Source organism: Pinus tabuliformis, chromosome 2_2 (genome assembly GCF_031772625.1).
Source record: "Pinus tabuliformis cultivar Carrire ecotype Pingquan chromosome 2_2, CPIR1, whole genome shotgun sequence".
NCBI lineage: Eukaryota > Viridiplantae > Streptophyta > Pinopsida > Pinales > Pinaceae > Pinus > Pinus tabuliformis.
This window is the reverse complement of record NC_142300.1, coordinates 548,492,541-548,515,409: the sequence shown is the minus strand read 5'-3', so window position 1 is coordinate 548,515,409 and position 22,869 is coordinate 548,492,541.

Sequence of the window (22,869 nt, the reverse complement as noted above, 5' to 3'; positions counted from 1 at the left end):
TCATCATGTGGAGTTGTGTGTTTGGGCTTGGAAATCCATTTGGAGGAAAGAATATTTTGACCATCTAGACTAGTTGTTTTTCATTGTCATCATCAACAACTAGAATACTACATATACCTAATCAACAGAATTTGTGGAGCTAAAGAACTTTCTATTGCAGCTTCAACTATGTTACAACCAAATGGCGGCCCAATTATCTTCAACTATGGACATATTATTTAAACAATGTCAACAAGTACAATGCGTAGAGGATGAAATTAGTATCCTTAGAAGCCGAATTCAATACATACAACATGCTAGAACATAGAGTAATCGGTATCCCATTTCCTCGATTAATTTGATCTCTCCTTTTGTTTATACTCTCCTAGATTTGAATGTAGAATCTCAAATTATGGATCTTGGTCCCCCTGAGGGATTGGCCTTCAATATAATTCTAATATAGCTATGAATGAGGGTAGAATATTGCTATATCCTAGGTGTTTTCTATAACATATATACAACTCGTAATTTTAGTTTAGATGGAATTTTGTTACTTATCTATCCAAAACTCAAGCCTTTTGATTAACTTGAAATTCCCATACTTCGATATATTTTTGTAACTTTAAAACATTGTTGTGCATAAATTTTGATTAATATAAAATTCTCATGTTATAATTTTGAAATAAAATAAAAAAAGCCAATACTATAAAAAATATTTTAAAAATATAATTTAATATTTATTAATATTGTTTTATATTATCATCATTTTCATATGAAATGTAGAATTCAATGTTTATTGTTCACTAGATAACTTTCACTAAATTTACATCAAATATTTCTTTCGAAATATATTAAAACTAAGTTAAAATCAACCTATATCCATCTTAACTCTGGATCCACCAAGCATCGAGAGGGATCAAATATTTTATCATTAAATTTATGTTTTTTATTTTTATGTAATTTTACCGAGTCAAACTTTATTGATAATTATAATTATTAATTTTTTATTTTATTTTATTTTTATTTTTATCCAATTTTAACATTACAACATTAATGTTTAATAGGACATTACAACATCTCTACCATACTGGGCTAGAGAGCATCTCTCAGCGCAATTATTGAAATCAAATTAATATTAACAAACAAATAACCATACAAATATGAGTCAAGATTTAGGTGAAATTAAAGTTATAATTAAATTCAAGATTTAAATTAAGGCCACGGGATGTAGGATATACGGTGATGGGATGTGTTGTTAAGGCACTTCGTGATGTGAAAGTCACAGGTTCAAAACTCTATGGACAAAAATACAACCATGTTAAGGACTGGTGTGGCCCAAGCTGAGTGCGACCCCCGGGTGATTTTGATAGCTTAGACGCCCTTAGGTTGTGTGACACCCTCCTCCTACCCAAGTAACCAACCAACCAGGGTAAACATGTGGCGAGAAGTTACTATGATATGATTCGACTCCCTATGTGTCGGTTAAGGAAGTGGAACCGGTGAAACATATCACCTAGACCTTCCACATCAGCAACATAACTCCCAGGAGCCATCCCAACCACTCAGGTAACCAACCCCTGAGACAAATTGAAGTTTTAGTGCATCAAACCCCTGGACGCTCCCTTGATATGGACAAGGGTGCATATGGGAGGCTCTGGACGCTCTTATAGCAAGGGTAAACAAGCGTCCGATGACTTTTCTCCTCAATCCTATGCCTGTGACTCCAAGATTTGTGCCACTTTTTCACGCCCATAGCCCAGGTCACTGCTCAGAACTCAATGACACCTTCAGAAATTAAATTTCACAGTGGAACAAAGATACATTTGTAAAAAAATAACAAGAACTAGATTGGACCCCTACTAGACATGACAAGTATTTCGTCAAACATATCACAAATATGAAAGCAACAGGTCTTAATGGAAGAACTAGGAATAGGGGTCTCATACTTATCTGAGAATTGCTAAGAAGCATTGATCCCTCAATACATTAGTTGCAATTTCATCTATTAGGCCATAGATACATTGTTCATTCATTTACAAATCAAAACATGATGAGAGTCATACATCATCATTGTTATAAAACATGCTCATAACCAACATATAACCAACAACATAAAAATGATAAAACAACCATCAATATCAAATAATAAAAAGTACACTTATCCATCAATTACAAGAGGAAAAGAGCTCTTATTAACATATGCAAAATGCAACTAGGTCTAGGACTTCCACGTACCACCTGACCATAGACATCGCTAAGTCAAATCTCTCTTCAGCTAGTCACCCCTGTGACATTTTCCAAGCATGAATGTGGGATCTCATACAACACATCAATCAAAACCATTCAGGGCTTCCAGAGTCCAAACCACCTCCACCCTAAACTATTGATTCCACCTCATGGTCAGACATTACTAACCATCACCAGATTAGTCTCTACCCAAGTTGTCCAAAGCTCCAAAGCGTTTATTCCAACCCAGATTCCAGGACTAGTAACTCAACACATGATTGTTTTCGAGCTCCAAAGCATTTGTCCAACCAAGGCTCCAAGACTAGTGACTCAACCCATAGTTGCTTCCGGGCTCCAAAGTGTTTTTCCAACCAAGGCTCCAGGACTAGTAACTCAACCCACCAAGGGATCCAGAGCGTTTTTCTAACCAAGGCTCTAGGACTAATAACTCAACCCAAGCTATTATAGGTATTCCATAACAATTTTCCAACCAAGCCTCTAGGACTAATAACTCAACCCAAGCCGTTACAAGGCTTCCATAGCATTTTTCCAACCAAGGCTCTAGGAACTAATAACTCAACCCACAACCAAAGGAATATGATAATCAATGAGAAAACAAAAGTAAAACACACAACACCATGGCTATCTAGGAAATGGAAAGGCTAGGTAAAACCACTATCAATCTAGTAAATTCTCCATGCCAATGATAGATCATAACCAAGAAACCACATGCTTGTGTCATGGATGCCAAAACTAGCAAGGAAATCATATATTCAACTTGGTACCTGCAAGAAAAACCCACTATAGCTGTTGATCCCGAGGTCCTCTTGTGCTTTCCTTCTTTTCCTTTGCCTTCTTGCTCCAAGTTCCAAGTACGCCACACTCCTCCAAGAGTTCTCCAAGAAAAATCTAAGTGTCCAAGAGTATGAGAGAGAGAGAGAATGGAAGAGAGCTCCACCAAAACTTGTCAAGAAAATTCACCAATTGATCTTCAAAAGCCTTTTTATCAATGAGGCCTCTATTTTCTTCAATTTCCTCCTCACATGAAACCTGTGACCTTTCACCTTCCTTTTCTCCTAATTTCCATTATTTTCATAAATAAAATGCCTATAAATGTCTCATGCATTTCCAAATCGTTTTCCATTTCCTTTGCCAATTTCCTTAGCCATTATAAACTGAATGAACACCCACTAGGATGTTTTTCCCACCACTCAACTTGGAATATGTGTCCCATGACCGTGGTATTATATATTTTTAAATGGATTTTTAACTAGGGCCATTACAAAACCCTCCCCCTTGGAGGAACACCATCCTCAATGTTCAGTGACACCTATAACCAACAAGACTGTTGAAAACAAAACATACTGCCCATTGAGCTTTATAACATAGCTCACTGCAGTATTCACAATGACCATCTGATAAAACATGACAAAAATATCATTTACTGGAGCTTTATAACATAACTCATTACGATATTTACAATAATAACCACATACACTCACACACATTTTCTTCGACCAACAAATAACCATATTGTCCATGGAGCTTTATAAATCCAGGTCGATGCAGCATTTACAATAATACACACATAAACACATATGCACATTTTCTCAACCATCAAATAAAAGGATATGATGCCTGCATCTGCAACAAGGGAATCCAGAGGCTCACACCTCCACCCTCAAAGTAATACCATGATTCACTTGCTTCCCAGGAAGTCCAGAAGCCAGTGCAAGGTTAAATTTGCATCCAATATTTAGTGCCATAATCCTACGCCACTTGTCCTCTCAGTGAACAGTTACCAGCTCATTGTTCGAGGGCACACTCCCAATGTCCATTTGGTTCCATTTAGAAATGCTAATGACCAAAAAATATATATCCACGACCTTCCCTTCTTTGCTACATAGTCCCTCGGGTAATCTGGTAAGCCCCTTCCATGTAGTCACACACCTTCCAAGTTCCTCTAGCACCCCCATCCAGGGCATTCCAACCCTTTGCAAGTTTTCCTCGCATAGGAATGTAAAAAAAAAAGGCATATCTCTGCCTTAAAACCATCATACCGATCATAGCATGCTCATGGAAATCAATGGACACTATTGGGTACCAGTGTCCCACAATGGCCCAGCTCTTGAATGATTTACCGACATACTATTGCATGTTCCAATTCCTTTTGTTGTTGCTACTAATGCTTGCAGTAGGTTTCACACCCACCCATTTCCCATGCTTTCCTGTACCAAGCATATAATTTCCATTAGATTCAAAATAAATTAAAATAACTTCAAATCATACCTCATTGGTGGCCCATCAACAAGGTACACTTGTAATTATATTCACTTCCTGTCACAACAAGTCAAACTAGCATCTTTGACCAAATCATCATGTATAAACATATCACATCAGGTTAGCTCAAAACACACCCATCATAGATAAAAATCATAAATCACATGTAACCATTATAAACCAGAATCATAAATTACATGTAATCATCATAGACCGGAATCATAAATCACATGCATAAGAAAGATGAAATAAAATATTGATACTTATCCTTTAGGAAATCCTTAGCTTCTACCTTTGTCCTTATTTTGTAGGCACACTGGATCGGTTGCCACACTTGACAAACACCCAATGCATTCTCCTCAACCATGTGCACATACACATAGTGTGAATCACACACATACAACCACCCACGACATACAACACCATGAAATACACGCACCTACACCTGACATACGACACATACACCTACACCTAGTGTACAACACAACAAAAATACATACTCCTACATTCAGTGTACACCACAACACAATAAATACACCTACACCCAATGTACAACACAAAACAATACATACTCGTACATCCAGTGTACACCACAACACAATGCATACACCTACGCCTGGTGTACAACACAACATAAATACGTACACATAGTACAACACAATGAATACATATGTCACAATACCACTACTACACAATGCACATAGATAGTACCGCATACCCGCAACACAACATGTACAACATGCACACAATACCATATGTACACCAGTACCATATGTACAACATGTACACATCATCACATACATGACATGTACATGAAACCACATGTACACAGTGCCACATGCACGACATGTACATAGCACCACCTGCACACAACACCACTTGTTCAACATGTACACAACACCACATGCCCACAACACCACATGTACAATCATGCACATAACACCATATGTTCATACTACCACTTGTACAACATGCACACAACACCATGTGTACATAGCACTGCATATACAACATGTACATACCATCATATGTACACAACACTGCATATCCAACATGCGCACAACACCATATGCACACAATGACGCATATCCATCATGCGCACAATACAATATGTACACACAACACCGTATATCCAACATGTACATAGCACCATCTATACCCAGCACTACATATGCAATATGCTCACAGCCCTCTAACGACAATCACTAAATATAAAATATGCACAACATATACACAACAATAACACTGCACATCCAAGACCACACTGCCTCTACCAAGAAACCTTGCTTCCAATGTCTCTCTGTCATCCATGCTTATTAGGTTAGCATGCCACAGATAACATTGTTTTCATTCCGCCGATGTATCTCTCAGCATTAGCCTATCCATAATATAAACATAGACATAGTATAATCACATAATATCAATTCATATCCACATGATACTAAACTCAGAGATCTATCAAGCTACTCTTCCCATTTGATTCCTCATGAACTAGGAATCTCTTCATGCCATTCACCTGCATAAGCAATCATTCCTACACAACAACGATTCCTGATGACCCTGTCAAACAACGGCATATATATATATATATAAACATCAACATAAAATAATCATGATCCTTTCAAACAATGACATACATACGTACATATATACATGCACATATATAAACATTAACATAAACATTATCACAACATAATTATCAAATATCATAAGGTCAAGGTTAAGAGAACTCCCTTTATCCATGCACAACATGCACAATATTGAGAACAAATGTCCCCAACATATCCAAGGAATCGGATGCCTCATATCCATTCGCTTTACCTTTCCTGATAGCTTTCTCATTATTGTCCTGCCACCATCCATTTACACTAATGGACCCAACCAACTTAGTTGATTGTCATACTCTTACCTTTAGCTTCCCTTACACATGCAACAACTTCATCTGAGACTTTCATTACCTGTTGGGTTCCACACAACTCTCCCAAAGTTCCATCAAATTTCTTCTTTCCCAAACAATTCCCAAGACCCTCAAAACATAAAAGGAAAGAACAAGAAACAAACAAGAAGAAAATCATGAAAATCAATAACAATATGACGCCACAAACAAAATGGAATGATCATGCACTAGACATAACAAAACTGCAAATCAAGCATAAGAAAATGACAAGGTACGGAAAGCACAAGACTCTCAACAGACACCATGACTGAATCCCCATGGGTTCCTAGTGCTTCCAAAGGAAATATCAACCTGAGCATTCTTTAGAATTTCATGGTAGTTTTTTTTCCATGCAATCCCCTACATCATATTTCCATAAACACATAATTGTCAATGCATAAATAAACATAACAATACACTAGTTACCTTACCTTGTTGTGCCAAGCACATTGCTTGCAACTGAACACATCCACACCATCTCTCAAGGGACTCCAATCCTTTGATGAATCTAGCCATAACTAGAACTAGTTGTTATACCTGTCAAATACATATTTATGAATATAACACATATCCTCATAATGTCAGACAAATTCAAGGTTAAGAAGACTTCCTGTATGCAAAGCACTCATTCGTTTGGAATTGTGGTTTCCAAACATAGCCAAAGGATTTTTCACCCAATTCCTTTCTTTTACCTTTTTACCTTGTTGCAATCAAGTCTTTATTATGTGCTATCACATCGCCCAATCGTTAGTTATATAAACAATTCAACTATTACCTTGTCATGCTAATACCAATCATGTTTCCTTGCAACTGCTCACACATGTCATCCACATGTTCTAAAGATCAAGACAACATATCTATTAATTTAAAATCAACCTTTACCAAGTCTAACAACAATGTCATAATCAACAATCAACTCATATTCACCAGTCATAATAAATAATGCTACAACTATCACCTACTTACACTCAAGTACATATTAGTTGTTTCAGCGCATATGTATTAGTACAACCATCTTAAAACAAGATCATTTCTTCATGCAATTTTATAGACACATACTCATATCGTAAAATTAATCAAACATTCAAACAATGGGTAGATGACATAATAGACACCAAACACTCAAACACCAAATAAACAACATAATCAAGCATTCAAGCACCAAGTAGACGACATAAGAAAACTCATACCTTAATACATCTTAGGGGAGGCTATATTGTTTGCACAATCAAGCTAGATCAACACGATATAACTTCACAACATATCAACTCAAACATAAATAAGATCATGATATCCATAATAGTCACTAGCTAATATGTTCAGATCATACACTCATAAACAATTATCATTCATACATAATAATCATATCTGCATAGTCAATCTAGATTAGTATGACATAATATCACAACATATTAACTCATACTTGAATGTCATAATCCTAACCATTTGCATAGACCAATCCAACTTAGTATGATACATACAACATCAAGATCTTAATGTAATAACACTAATCATAAAGTTACTAGTATATAACAACAACAAGTTATATATCATGCTCATCAACAACATATAACCTAATCATCAAGTTATCTAACCTAAAACAACAATAAAAATGCATACAACCACATGTTACTATCATTCATGACTACCTAACACATGTGCATATGACTACACTAATCAACTAGCATCTATCATGTATGTAACCATAACATCAATAGAATGAAATACATACACATAACCATAATGCATATAAGAATCCTTAACCTACATACCTGCATGCCCAACATACAAACTTGTATGACAACATGCTTTTGCCTCGAGGTCCAATGCTGCAACTTCACTTTGATGGCCTGCATCTTTTGCTTTATCTCAACCAAATCATTAGCATCATAACATACCAATAACATCATGATGACTTAATTGCATACAATGACCTCACAATGCATGTCTGACCTACCATACACGCATAACCATAATCATTATAATGCATGCATAAAAACATATAGACACTGACATGCATAAAAAAATGCATATACAACTGACATGCATTCATGACAAATGCATCCCAACAACAACATCATCAACTTCCACATGGCGACACAACGACAACAATGACCACCACCATGCATAGACAACAAGCACATAGCCTTACAAGCATAAGGAACACATATGCAACCAACATGAATGCATGACCAACACACCGCCCATCCAGTCCGAGGGGTGAACCATGCTCTAATACCACTCTGTGGTATCAAATATCACCCAAAGAGAACAAAAATCAGACATGCCCCAAAGAGAACAGAACCCGCTCTCATACCACTCTATAGTATTAGATATGACCCAAAGAGGGTTCAACCCGCTCTGATACCACTATATGGTATCATATATGACCCAAAGAGAACAAAATCAGCTCTGATACCACTCTGTGGTATCAAGATATGACCCAAAGGGAGCACAACCCGCTCTGATACCACTCTGTAACACCCTCCTCCCACATCTACCCAAATAACCAACAAATTAGGGTAAACATGTGATGAGAAGTTACTATGATATGATTTTACTCCCTATATGTCAGTTAAAGAAGTGGAACCGACGAAACACATCACACATACCCTCCACATTAGCAACAGAACTCCCAAGAGCCATCCCAACCACTTAGGTAACCATCCCCCGAGATCAAATGAATTTTTAGTGCATCAAACCAATGGAAGCTCCCTTGATATGGACAAGGGTGCATCTAGGAGACTTTGAACGCTCCCAACAAGGGAAAGTGAGCGTCTAGGGACTTTTCTCCTCAATCCTGTGCCTGCGACTCCAAGATTTGTGCCACTTCTTTAGGCCCAAAGCCCAGTTCACTGCCTAGAACTCAATGACACCTTCAGAAATGAAATTTCACAATGGAACAAAGATACATTTGCAAAACCATCAACAACAACTAGATTGGACCCCTACTAGCCATGATAGGAATTTCGTCAAGCATATCACGAATATGAATTCTATAGGTCTTAATAGGATAACTGAGCATAGGGTCCTCATACTAATCCAAGAATCGCTAAGAAGCATTGATTCCTCAATACATTAGCTATAATTACATCTATTAGGACATAGACACGTTGTTCATTCATTTACAAATCAAAACATGATGAGAGCCATACATCACCACTGTCATAAAACATGCTCATATCTAGCATATAACTAAAAACATAACAATGATAAAACAACCATCAAGATCAAATAATAAAAAATACACTTACCCATCAATTACAAGAGGAAAAGAGATCTTATTAACATATGCAAAATGCAACGAGGTTTGGGACTTCCACGTACCACCCAACCATAGATATGACTGAGCCAAATCTCTCTTTAGCGAGTCACCCCCATGCCATATTCCAAGCATGAATGTGGGATCTCATCAAACACATCAATCAAAATGATCCAAGGATTCTAGAGGCCAAACCACCTCCACCCTCAACTATTGATTTCACCTCACGGTCGGACATCACTAACCATCACCAGATTGGTCTCTACCCAAGTTGTCTAGGGATCGAGAGCGTTTATTCCAACTTGGATTCCTAGACTAGTAACTCAACCCACATTTTTTGCCGGGCTCCAGAGCGTTTTTCCAACCAAGGCTCCGGGACTAGTCGCTCAACCCAGAACTGATGTCAAGCTCTAGAGCGTTTGTCCAACCAAGGCTCTAGGACTAGTAACTCAACCCACCAAGGGCTCCAGATCGTTTGTCCAACCAAGGCTTTAGGACTAATAACTCAACCCAAGCTATTACATCAATTCCAGAGCATTTGTCCAACTAAGGCTCCAAGATTAATAATCTCAACCCAAGCCGTTACAGGGATTCTAGAGCGTTTTTCCAAACAAGGGTCCAAAAACTAATAACTCAACCCACAACCAAAGGAATATGAGAAACAACCAGAAAACAAAAGTAAAACCCACAACACCATGACTATCCAAGAAATGGCAAGACTAGGCAAAACCACTGTGAATCTAGGCAATCCTCCATGTCAATGACATATCATAACCAAGAAACAACTTACATGTGCCATTCATGCCAAAACTAGCAAGGAAATCATACATGCAACTTGGTACCTGCAAACAAAACCCATTGTAGTTGCTGATCTCGATGTCCTCTTGCGATTTCTTGTTTTTCCTTTGCCTTCTTGCTCCAAATTCCAAGTATACCACACTCCTCCAAGAGTGCTCCAAGAAAAATCTAAGTGTCCAAGAGTATGAGAGAGAGAGAGAGAGAGAATATAAGAGAGATCCACCAAAACCCGTGAAGAAAAACTTGCCAACTGATCCTCATAAGCCTTTTTATCAATGAGGCCCCTATTTTCTTCAATTTCTATAATTTTCCTTCAATTTCCTCTTCACATGCAACCTGTGACCTTTCACCTTCCTTTTCTCGTAATTTCCATTATTTTCATAAATAAAATGCCAATAAATGTTTGATGTCTTTCCAAAGCCTTTACCAATTTCCTTAGCCATTATAAACCAAATGAACGCCCACTAGGATGTTTTTCCCACCATTCAGCTTGGAATATGTGTCCCATGATTGTGGTCTTAAATATTTTTACATGGATTTTTAACCAGGGTTTTTACAGGTTGTGATTTCTCAAGCCAAAAGTTAAGCGTGCATTCATCTTAAGACTCATACAACTTATCAAACAATATATATACGGTTAATTTTATTAATTGCAAAAATAGAGGATTACATAGTGGATTACAAAAAGTCAAGCTAGTCTCTTATAAGGAAGACGAGACCATAGACAAAAATACTCTCCTTAGGGAGGAGAGAGACACCTGATAACTAAAGGATACCATAATAACTAAACTAACACTAAGGCACTATCCTCATTGGCCTTGTACAAAAGTAGTTATAAATCAAAAATCACCAAATAGAGCCATATCATCATCAGGTTGAGGGGTTGAAATCTTATCCTTCCACCGGGATAGGAGCTGTTGGATTTGTTTGAGCTTTCTCTTCTATTGGAGGGATTCCAACGTGCTCCTCCATCCTCTACATTCATCTATAAATATCCATCAAGTGCTTTTCAGGTGATCAAGGGATTAAAGAATGCCTATAGGAGATTCCTGGCAGTCCATCAAAGTTCGTCACAACAAAAGTTTCATTTTCCAATATAAATCAACCATTTTCATGTACTACTTCAATTGACCCCTCATATGGCTAGTATCAGGGATCCAATCTGCCCACATAGTCAGAACTTCAGTGTAAGAGAGGGAGGTTTTGTGGGAAGATGCCTCCCCTCCAATCTGGTAAGTTCTTCCTGTACATGGGCAAGAGTGAGCTCTTAGTAACGAGCATCAAATAACTCAATTCAACGATGCATACATGTATGTTCCTTGCAAGCCTTCTCTTGATAATGCATAGTTCCCCATCTAACTCTACCTCGTTGACATGACATGGAGACTTTGCAACCTCAAATGTCAAATTCAAACCTCATTTCACACAACTAAAAAAAATCCCAACAGAAACACGACCGTCCCAATTTGTTACAACCACTAACCAAAAATTAAAGGCCCCATAACCCGTTTAATAAATATATTTAATATTAAAAGATATTTTTTTATTATTTTATTTTTTAATCTAAAAATAAAATTTAACTTCAAAATATTTAAATGTTTATTGGTAGAATTAAACGTACATAACGTTACATATAGAATAAAAATAAAAATTGAAATGTCCTTTTTAATTTTTAACATAGAATTTTTGCCAAATTTATTACATGTATGTAAAACAAAGCCATATAACATTTTCTCTCGCATCTTCTTCATCATTTTCACAGAAGCGGATACTTTTATTGGGATAAATTGATTGCAGAATGGAATGGCCCCATTCCACGGTGGAAAGATGCAGTCGAATTGAACATTCCCCATGAGATTGCGCAGCAGTGGAATAGCATAAGGTTGAGGCTACAGAATGGAGGTTTTTTCAGAACAAGAGATTCGGATTTCCTATCTTGGAACATCCCGAATGAGGCGGAGGATATATCAGTTAATGGAATTTATCAGCAGTTGATCGGACAGCAATCAATTGGATCCCCTATTTTCCCACAAATCTTCTGGAAAGATGGTTGCCCTACGAAGATGATTCTCTTTTCTTGGCTTGCATTTCACAATCGAAACCTTACCTGGGAGAACTTAATGAAGAGGGGATGGAATGGACCTAACATCTGTTCTTTATGCAGAGAGGACGAGGAGTCAAACTTGCATATATTTCTTAAATGCAAGCAATCATATCATATTTGGCAGGAATTAGATAGAGTTTATGGCTTTAATCTGGATGTGCAGGATTCGATCCAGAAATGGTTCATAAAATGCAGTGAGCGTCATATCCTATGGCGTAGAATTTGTATTTTATCCATGTGGTATATTTGGAAATGGCGCAACCATTGCGTCTTCAACAGCTCGAAAATTTCATATGCTAAAACTTTGGATTCTATCTCTGTTTGTTTGGAATCTCTTCCTCAGAAGAAAATCAAGCACCAGAACAATTGCCCAGACAGGTCATCATCTGTACAGCTTTCTCAGCCGACCGCATACTTCGACGGGGCCGCACAAAAGGGACAATGTGGCTGTGGTTTCCACATCAAGATAAATGAATCTTCTCAATTTTCTTCTTTCTGGCACGGAGGTCATGGCTCCAATAATTTGGCTGAAGCCTTAGCTCTCTCAGGACTTTTAAAATTTTGTATTTTCCTAGACATACAGCAGGTGGCTATCTATGGAGATTCGAAGATATTGGTTGATTCGGTAAATAGGAGAAATATCATTTTGGCGCAGCACCTGACCGGTTGGAGAGACAAGATCAACTACTACTGGAGCCGCATGGTGAACAACACTATTCAGCACATCAGCAGGGACAAAAATTCTACAGCCGATGCACTTTCTAAAATGGGTCTTACCTCCTCTCCTGGATTTTGGCATCTTGAGATAGTTTCAGATGGATCCACATTTCAGATCCAAGATTTTGTTTTACCAGACTTTTAGTGCTCTGTTTTGGAAATTTTGCCTCACCAGATGATGTTTTCTCTCTATAATCATGTTCTCTCTGTACTAATTACAGAGACTTGATAGTAGATAGTTTTATGGCTACTTAGATATTATGTTACTCTATAGAACATAGGAATTTTTGAGACTATGTGGCATACAGATCAGAATTAGAACTATTGGATGTATTTCAGCAAATTTTGGACTTTTATATTCCTCATATAATATATTAAGCTTTTTTCTCTCTGAAAAAAAAATTATAAAAATATGATAGTTAAACTTTAGAAATTAATTTTAGGATTATTAATTTCAATTGGGATATATGATGAGTGAATAATTAATTATTAAAAATATAAATTTATTATAAGCTTATTTTAATTTCAGATTTATTATAAATGCAACTTTTGTTGTAAATCTCTTTTATTTTTATTATATTTTCAATTAAAAAAAATTTACTCATAAGGATTTTTTTTTTTCTCTGTAAAAACCAATTCTATTAAGAGGAAATATTGTACAATAAGAAGTTACATCCAAGAGAGGCAAGAACACAGGCTGTCGGTAAAGATATGCTATCCACCTCGACCCCTAAACGAAGAAGAGAAGAGAGCTGAACTGAGCAAGGGAGAAACAAGAAGAATCAGAAGAGCGAGAACAAAACAGAGAATTCTACCCAACATGTGTAGAATCAACTATTCGGCATTTTTTCCCTTTCTTTTTCCCAACTTTGACCCAATCAGGGGGAGACTGATGAACCGGCATGATTTGCAAACTGAGCTGAGCTATTGGGGAAGGCTCCTTGTCTGAATCCGAGGTGGAGGATTCATGAATTCTTTTCTGTGAGATTGATGGGACGGATAAATCCTTAGGATCAGTCGAAGGGCGATCCTGAGCTGGCTTCGCTTCCATTCCTTCCACTTCCGCTTCCTCTTCATCCGAGCTGAAATCAAAGTCATCCATGGGGGGAGGATCATGAGGCTTCCAACTTTTGGATTTCTGCTTAGGCTTTACTTTCTTCTTTTGGGCTGCCATCGTGGGAAAAGAACTCTGAAGGTGCCCTGTGAGATGGCAGTTTCGGCAGCGAAAGGCTGTGTTCTCATAATCCAAGTTCTGAGTCCAATGGAAGTCTCTGATTTTGAGATTGATCTGGTCAGGGAGACCTTTGCTTATATCTATTTCTGCACAGATTCTGGCAAAGGTGTATAGGCCCTTTTCCCCTCTAGAGACGTTTGTGTCTAGAAAGTGTCCTAGAGAATTGTCGATCCCTTGGAATACAACAAAATGCCATAGGTGTGCCAGAAGATTTGGAAGTCTGACCCAGATAGGGAGCTTGGTGATGATTGCTGTAGCGGGATCGAAATCTGGGAACCAGGGGGTGAGGAATAAACCTGCTAAGCCCCAGAACCATGGGCCTGCAGTTAAAGCTTTTTGGTAATCCACATCATGAGAAAACACTACGATGAAGAAGCCCTTTGAGCATAACAGCACCTGGCAATCGTTGGTCCAGTTAGAGTGAAGCCATTGGTAGAGGTATGCTGTGCGTGGCCATAGCCCATTGAACCTACAAATGATGGCATGATCTGCAAAATTTTGGGTTAGCTCATCCAGCGTTGGGTGCATGATTTCGATGGAGGGGGTTTCCTCCAGTTTGTCCACCAGAAAGGGCTTGGGAGCCTCAACTGGTGGAGCTTTTTTCTTAGGCATCTGAGCATGGACAACTTCTTTTTAAGAAAACGACTTAGATGAGGATGACTGTCTTGCAACTCCCCCTCTCAGACGTAGGGTAAAAATAATGGATGCATTTCTCTTAATACTGTAAAAAGACAGGGGGAGATGATCCTCGAGTTGTTTACCTTCGTGGAGAAGTCGTTGAGCTGCAAAGGGTATACCCAGCTTGAGATCCTAAGCATGTTTGAGGTCCAGCACAAGATCCGACGAGCTCACCCACTGTAGCAAAGTTTTGCCAGAGATGAGCCTGATCAGGATTTGGAATGCTGCTTGATCTGTTTTCTGCTTTCCTCTGCAGATCTGGGATGAGAGGAATCTGGTGCATGCACTACTCGCTGAGAGCCCAATCTGTGTTTGATTCTTTTTTCCCTTCGTCGCGCCATCTTTTTCAGGGCCTAGCTGAGCGCAGACGGTGGCTGAACATTGCAACCCACGAAGGTTTCTCAAAGCCTCTTCAGAAAAACCATTCTGCGTGTGGCTTGAGATCAGGGTCCTCTATGAGACCAAATCTCTGTATTGCCTTTCGTCAAACACTTGCCGCGCATCCTCCCTGCTTCGGCATTTTGCATATTTTCTGAGACTAAGATTTCCCGGAGAATTTTTTTCCTCCAATCCGCACATCCTAGCATACCGCAGGGACGTGGATTGTTCCAGAGGAAAACATACATGTTCTATGACCCATCTCCCCGCCCATAAGCGGTTTGGGAGAGAGCGTAGGGTATCCACAGACTTTAAAAGCGATATCTCAAGCAACTGTTGTTCCCCCTGTAACCAGAAGGCGTATCCATTCGTGCCGTCAGAAATGGTCTTGTGGGGTTCTTGGGAAGCACCTTCACTCGTTAAGCAAACTTGAAATAAATCGTGGATACCAGAATCTGCTCTTCCGCTGGAAATGACTTATGTTGCCTCTGAGCTGAGCGGATCCAAAGTAGTGAACAGAGCCACATCGAAACCGGAGCCAGGGAATCCAAGCACGAAAGGGATGAGACTTGCCCAAGCTGCGCCGTCCAGGGAAACATTGGAACGCAGGGAGAACCTAGCCGAGCACGCCATTCTTCACCGCCCGAAAATTATGAAATATTTACTCATAAGGATTTTATTATGTTATATATGATAAATTTGAAATTGAAATGGATTATGTATGTTTTTCATATTGAGCACAATGCATGTTACATGATTCTTTTCCAATGAGTAATATATCGTTAAAATTTTCTAATGATCAACATAAATTTATTTTAATTTTGAATTTACGAAGTGTTGAGAGAGATCAAATATCTAAAGATGCAAATCTCTTTTTTTAGTGCAAAACTTAAGAATTCTTTTGCAACTAGAAAAATTTGATCCGTCTAAACACTATAAAACTAGAGTTAAAATGGTTGTATCTTGATTCTTTATAATACTATTTTTATTACCTATCAATTTAAAATTTATCTTTATAAAAATATTCTTATTTCTAATTTTATGCAATAAACATGAAAAACACACTGAAATAAAAAATTATTGATGTTGGCATCAATGTTTTTTTCCTCACTAAAATACCAACATTTTTTAGCAATCACATATATATATATATATATCATGACTCCAAAAATCATTAAAATTCCAATAATTTTCAACAATAGGTTGAAGATAAAATATCACATCTCCAAAAAACTTAAAAGTTCCAACAATTTTCAACTATGATGTTAAAGATAAATATCATGACTCTGAAAAACATTAAAAATTGACATTTTTCAATCATGGCGTTAAAGATAAAATATTAAGACTCCAAAAAAATCTTAAAATTTCAACATTTTTCAGCAATGGAATTAAAAATAATAAATATCATGTCTATTACAAACCTTAGATTTTCAAAATATTTCGAGATCAAATATCATAACTGAATTAAATCTTAAAATTAAATATCTAAATGAAAAAGTCATTATACCAAATGCTAAAACTATTGTTCTTTTAAAATCTTAGCCTAAGAGAACTTGACACATTACAACGAAAACTTAAAAATCAACCATCAAATTGACATATAGTGGGGACATGCTTGACCTATTGTAACAAAAACTTAATAATCAACCATTAAATAACAAATAGTGGAGACAAACTTGATTCATTGCAACGAAAACTAAAAAATCAATTATCAAATTCACACATATTGGGGTCGCGCTGCTAGTTGAACATCCACACAACCCCTACAAATAATAATAATAATAATAAATTAATTAATTAAATCATGACCCAAAAAAATAATAATAAGTAAATAAATAAAAAAATAAAATTCATGCATTGAAAAGAGACAAATTTAAAATTGAAAAAGACATTTTTTTTAAATTGTATTAAAAAAAAACATAATAAAAGATATATAAATAATAAAAATTCAAACATATATATATATATATATATATATATATATATTAAAAACATATATAGATATAAAACGATTTTACATATATATATATATATATATATTAAAAAAAATCTAAAATAAAAAACATTAAAAGATATATATTAATAAAATATTAAAAAAAACACAAACACAAGGATATCGACTCCTGACAACTCTTGCCCAGTTGCCAATGGGTCGCAGGCTAAAAGGCCTTGGCCAATAACCCTTTAGTGGCTTTGGGGAGTGGCGAGTGGATTCCCAGAATCAACCCGCTACTCCCCCAAACTCTAAAATGCCAATATATTGAAGATTGTTTATTTGCTTATTTTTTTAATTTTTTTTATGTTATTTTGTAAAATTTTATTTTTTTAGTTATTTATTTTATTTTTTAATTTTATTTTTATCTAACTTCTTCGTAATTTTTAAGACCAATGATCTTCATTATTCCTGCTCTCTGTCTTTTACATAAATAGATACATAAGAAGAATGTGATTTTAAGAAATCCCCAATTCTGATCCCTCCTTTGGCCAGGGGTTTTAGTGCTGGTTATTATGGAAAATTGTACACACAATTGTACAAGTCAAGTTACACTCAACATCAAAAACAACATGTACAAGTGTACTAATTTCTACGGTTTGATGAGAGTGGAGGTGGTTTAACCTCTGGATTCCCTTGGTTGTTCTATGAAATCCCACATTCATACTTGGAATATGGCACGGGGTGACTCGCTGAAAGAGAGATTTGGTTCAGCCATGTGTATGGTCAGGTGGTACGTGGAAGCCCCGAACCTGGTCGAATTTGTCTATGATTAATAAAAGCTAAGTTCTCTTAAACAATGTAAACTTTGAAACGGGAACTAATAATGCTACCCGTTTCATAGAGATAGTAAAAAAGTTACCCGATTTTGAAAAGGAGTGATGCAAAACACACATGTTTTTTTAGAGCATAATTTTTGGCACTTTAAATTTTTTTATGTACATTACGTTTTAGAATGGTAGTGATTTTCATGTTGATTTAAAAAAGTGATAATTCTGCATCAGGCCCTTTTTTTAAAAGACCTATTTTTTGAATTTAAATTTTCTAATGTACGAAATGTAAATAATTATGTTTTAAATGTAATACTTTTTGAGATGGTCTTCTTTTTAATATATATATATATATATATTAGTGAGGTTTTTATTGTTTTGCATATTTAAAAAAGAAGGTAGATATTTTGAATTTTTGATATTCTGCATATTTATACATCGTTAATTAATTTTTCAATCCACATGAAATAATTGTATCTAAAAAACAATAATTGTTAACAATTGACATAGAAATAACCATTTTCAACATAAATATAACTAAAAACCTACACATTTTGATAATTTTTTGTAAGTTTTTGCTAGAAATGACATGTCAAAATCACATTTTTTATAGGAAAATTTTAACTAAAAATGGTTAAATAATAGTTTTTTTTTTTTTATGAATTTCATGTCGAAAAAATACTAATAATCATTGTTTTTTTCAAAAAATAATGATTAACGTAAAAATTCGCGTGAAAATCACATAATACAAATATTGAACACATAACAACATTAATTGAGTGTTTATTTTTCTCATAAAATATCAAAGTCAAAACATTACAAGTATAACTAATAAATAGTTACAAAAAATGAGCTTGATTTCCAAGCATAACTTAAATTTAATCAACAATGTCACGTAATCCAAACTCTTCGTCTGTTACTTTGATGTATGCGAATCTCCCAATGTATGTCTTTCCAATCATTCTGTGTAATGGTGGTTGGGGTTCCTTTTGCCTTTTTTCCACACGTGATTCATTAAAGTCCCATTTTTTCAACCCAATTTCTTGCATTGCATCTAGAAGAAACTGAAGAGCATTAATTCTTTGCTAAATAAAATTGCTCTGTATTGGATCTTTTTCAATGGCAATACAATTTCTTCCTTTTTGAAGGCAACATGCTAGTGTTGTACCTAATTATTAAGCACAAAAGCAATAATGAAGTAAATTAGTACACTGACATATAAATTAAGAAATAACATATTGAAATTCAATTCCATGTAATAAAACTTACCTGAGCCAGAAAATAAATCCAGAACCCAATCTCTTTCATTTAAACATATGTCTATAAGATATTTAATCAATAAATGTGGTTTTGATAAATATTAACTATCTTTCTTTTTGCTTCTTTATCTTCATATGTCAGTTTTCTCACAACAACATCATAAGTTAGTATTTGGCTATGACTCTTTCCATCTACCTTATTAAAATCATAGACATATAGCTATCATCTTTTGCCCAACTATCAATATGGATGAACCCACAATCATTTATAAATGGTTGATCTTCATGGTTAAGAATATTTAACTTTTGCCTGTAACATGAAATAGTAAAAGTTCAATTAACTTGTACATAAATGAATTTTTTAACATTAATCAAATATACATTTTAAACGTCTTACCATGTAAGCTGCATCCTTGAATTTGTTTTCCCCTTGAAGCTTGACAATAACATTGCCAATTGTGTGTTTGAATGAAATGTCACAAATCTCCATAATGGTGATGATGTGACTTCTAGAAATCTCGCAACCACTCTACTTAGAGCTTAATAAGTATAAGGGTCACTATCATAGTCAATGTTTGGAATATTGAAACCATGGGGAATATCTACAATAACTAGAGCATAATCCCTTGTAGGTATGAGTTTAGCAATCTCTTCACAGTCGCCTTGTATTACTTAATATTGAATAGTGTCAAGCCCATTCCAAATGAAATGAGTAAGAGTTGGATCATGTTCAACATTCTTAAGACGTTGCTTTTTAAGTTTTTCGATCTTATTTTTTCAATAAAGGTTCTAAAACTATCTGGTGCTCCATTTGCATCCTTCTTCATCTTTTATAAGATAAAAAAATATATGTGTGAGTTATAAATTAAAAATAGTATACAAATGAATCAAAATGATTGTATAAATCAACATACCTTTTTAAATGCAAGATAAAAAAAATTAATGTTGATGTAGAACTTGAATCTGGATAGTTGCGTACAACATCATCCCAACTATCTTCATTCAACAATTTAACCATTTGGTCTTGAATTTTCATGTAAACTTTGTGACTGCATAGATAAAATAAAAAAAGTTAATATAATGGTATGTTTAACAAATACTACCAAGAACAATATGTTATATTTAAAAGAAAATTATAATATAGAAATAAATAAAAATAATTCATCAAACTTACTTTTGAAATTTCTCAGACATTTCTTCCAATGATAATTCCCCTGACTTCACACGAGATAATATTGTTTTGACAAGTTTTTCATCCTTCACTCCTTGCAATGCTCTCCAAGGTGTGATAGTCATATCTTCTGGAAGCTGCTTCATTTCAGGACCTGATTTACTGTTGCTACATATCAATGGTTTAGACCTTTTGACCTTCTGGTTTTTAATGCCAATGTTCTCCCACATGCTAAAAATCTCATTAATCAACTCCCATATCTCTCCAGTTCTAAATTCCAACTGGAAAATGTTATCAATACCTCTGAATAAATCACTAACTCTATCACCTTTTGAATTGATTTTCTCTTAAATTTGATAGCCTATTTCCATACAACATTCCTTTCAGAAATCTACAGTAACATTTAGCTTATCCCCACCACATTTTTCTTCTAATTCACTATGAATAAATATAACCCTTTGGATGAAACTCATAGACATCCTATATTCATTATCTAAATTATGATCCCATGCCACTAGCTTTGCTTCTGTATCTGATAAACCAGCATAAATGATACATTTCATTGTTTCAAAATGTGGGTTATTGGGATATTCCTCCATCAATTGTCTTTGAGCTTCTACATAATGGTTCCCTCCAAGCACATAATAATCATATTCAAAACATTTTGACTTATCAAATGCTTCTTTGTTAGGAACTTGAACTGGGTCAACAAGAAGCACATAATTAACCACATGAGCATATGGATTGTACCTCATCAATGTCTTCAAGTTGTAAACATGCAGATGGTGTGGCTTTTTGATTTGATATTTACATTGTCCTTCACTTTCCTTATAGATTTGTTTGACATTAAGCTGAAATGTACGACCACCCTCAATTAAGTTTCTTTTTGTCAAGTTCTGTCGAATGGAATTTTGTTTTGTTTTGATAATTTCATCCTCTAAATCAGCTCCTAGTGTAATGATTTCTCTGCTTTCTTTTGAAGTTTCACTAGGTTCTTGACTGTTGGTAATGACTACTTCAAAATGTTCAACTTTATTTTTCTTCCTCATAACATTCTCATCATTAACTGGAACAAATTTATTCTTGGGCATTGTTATTTTTGGTCTTTTATGGCTCTTCTTAGTTCCAATGTCATCCTGAGTAACGACAACATATTCTTCACTGCCATTTTCAACTTTCTCATCTTCAAAAGTAACATGTCTACCTTTGCTAGATTTATCCACTAGAGATTTTTTTTCTTTTTTCATTTTTTTCTTTTTTCCTAATCCCTTGGATGTAGTTTTGTAGCATCGTGAATTACTACATTTTGCTTGTTTGCCATATCTTCTTCTGACACTAAATAGAAACTGCGGACAACTTTCATAATATCATGCTCTATGAAATGAATGCCTCCTAACCTAATTGAACAACTTTCAACAAAATTCTGCCAAACAAAATATCATATGTCAATAAAAACAAAGTTCTAAAAATATAGTGAGACAGTTACAAGAACGCAAAACACAAATATAAATAACAATACTTAAGATATTTTGTGTCATCTCATTTACGATTTGTTTACACAACTTTGTAGATACCTCTCTCGTGTCATACAATGAATATGATAACTGGTATTTAATCCTTTCATGTGACTTAGGCGGTTTTGTAAGTATGTAAACAACTTCACTATCCAGTACCGAACACATGTCTATGACCTTTTCCATCACCTCATAAATTCCATTATCATTAGGTATATCAACATATAGATATATATGCACATTTTTGCTTTCTCTTTCTTTCACATACCAGACATTTGTTGGAAGTTTCACTTCTTTTGTTTTCTTTTAGTATGAAATCATCTTCTTATCATTTAAGGCACTTGAAAGATTTGTAGCCATCAACTTAGGTGGGGTTCGTTCAACAATGTTTTTTGAAGATCCACTTTTAAGAGTCTTTGGTCCAGAAAGATTCATAGAAATATTCTTTGATGCCATTTTCTTGAAAAAAAGACATATATAAATAAGTAAATCACAAAAAAATAATAACTTAAATTAACAATGAAAACGATATATGATGATTAATTTCGTAAACCATAACAATTTAAAAAA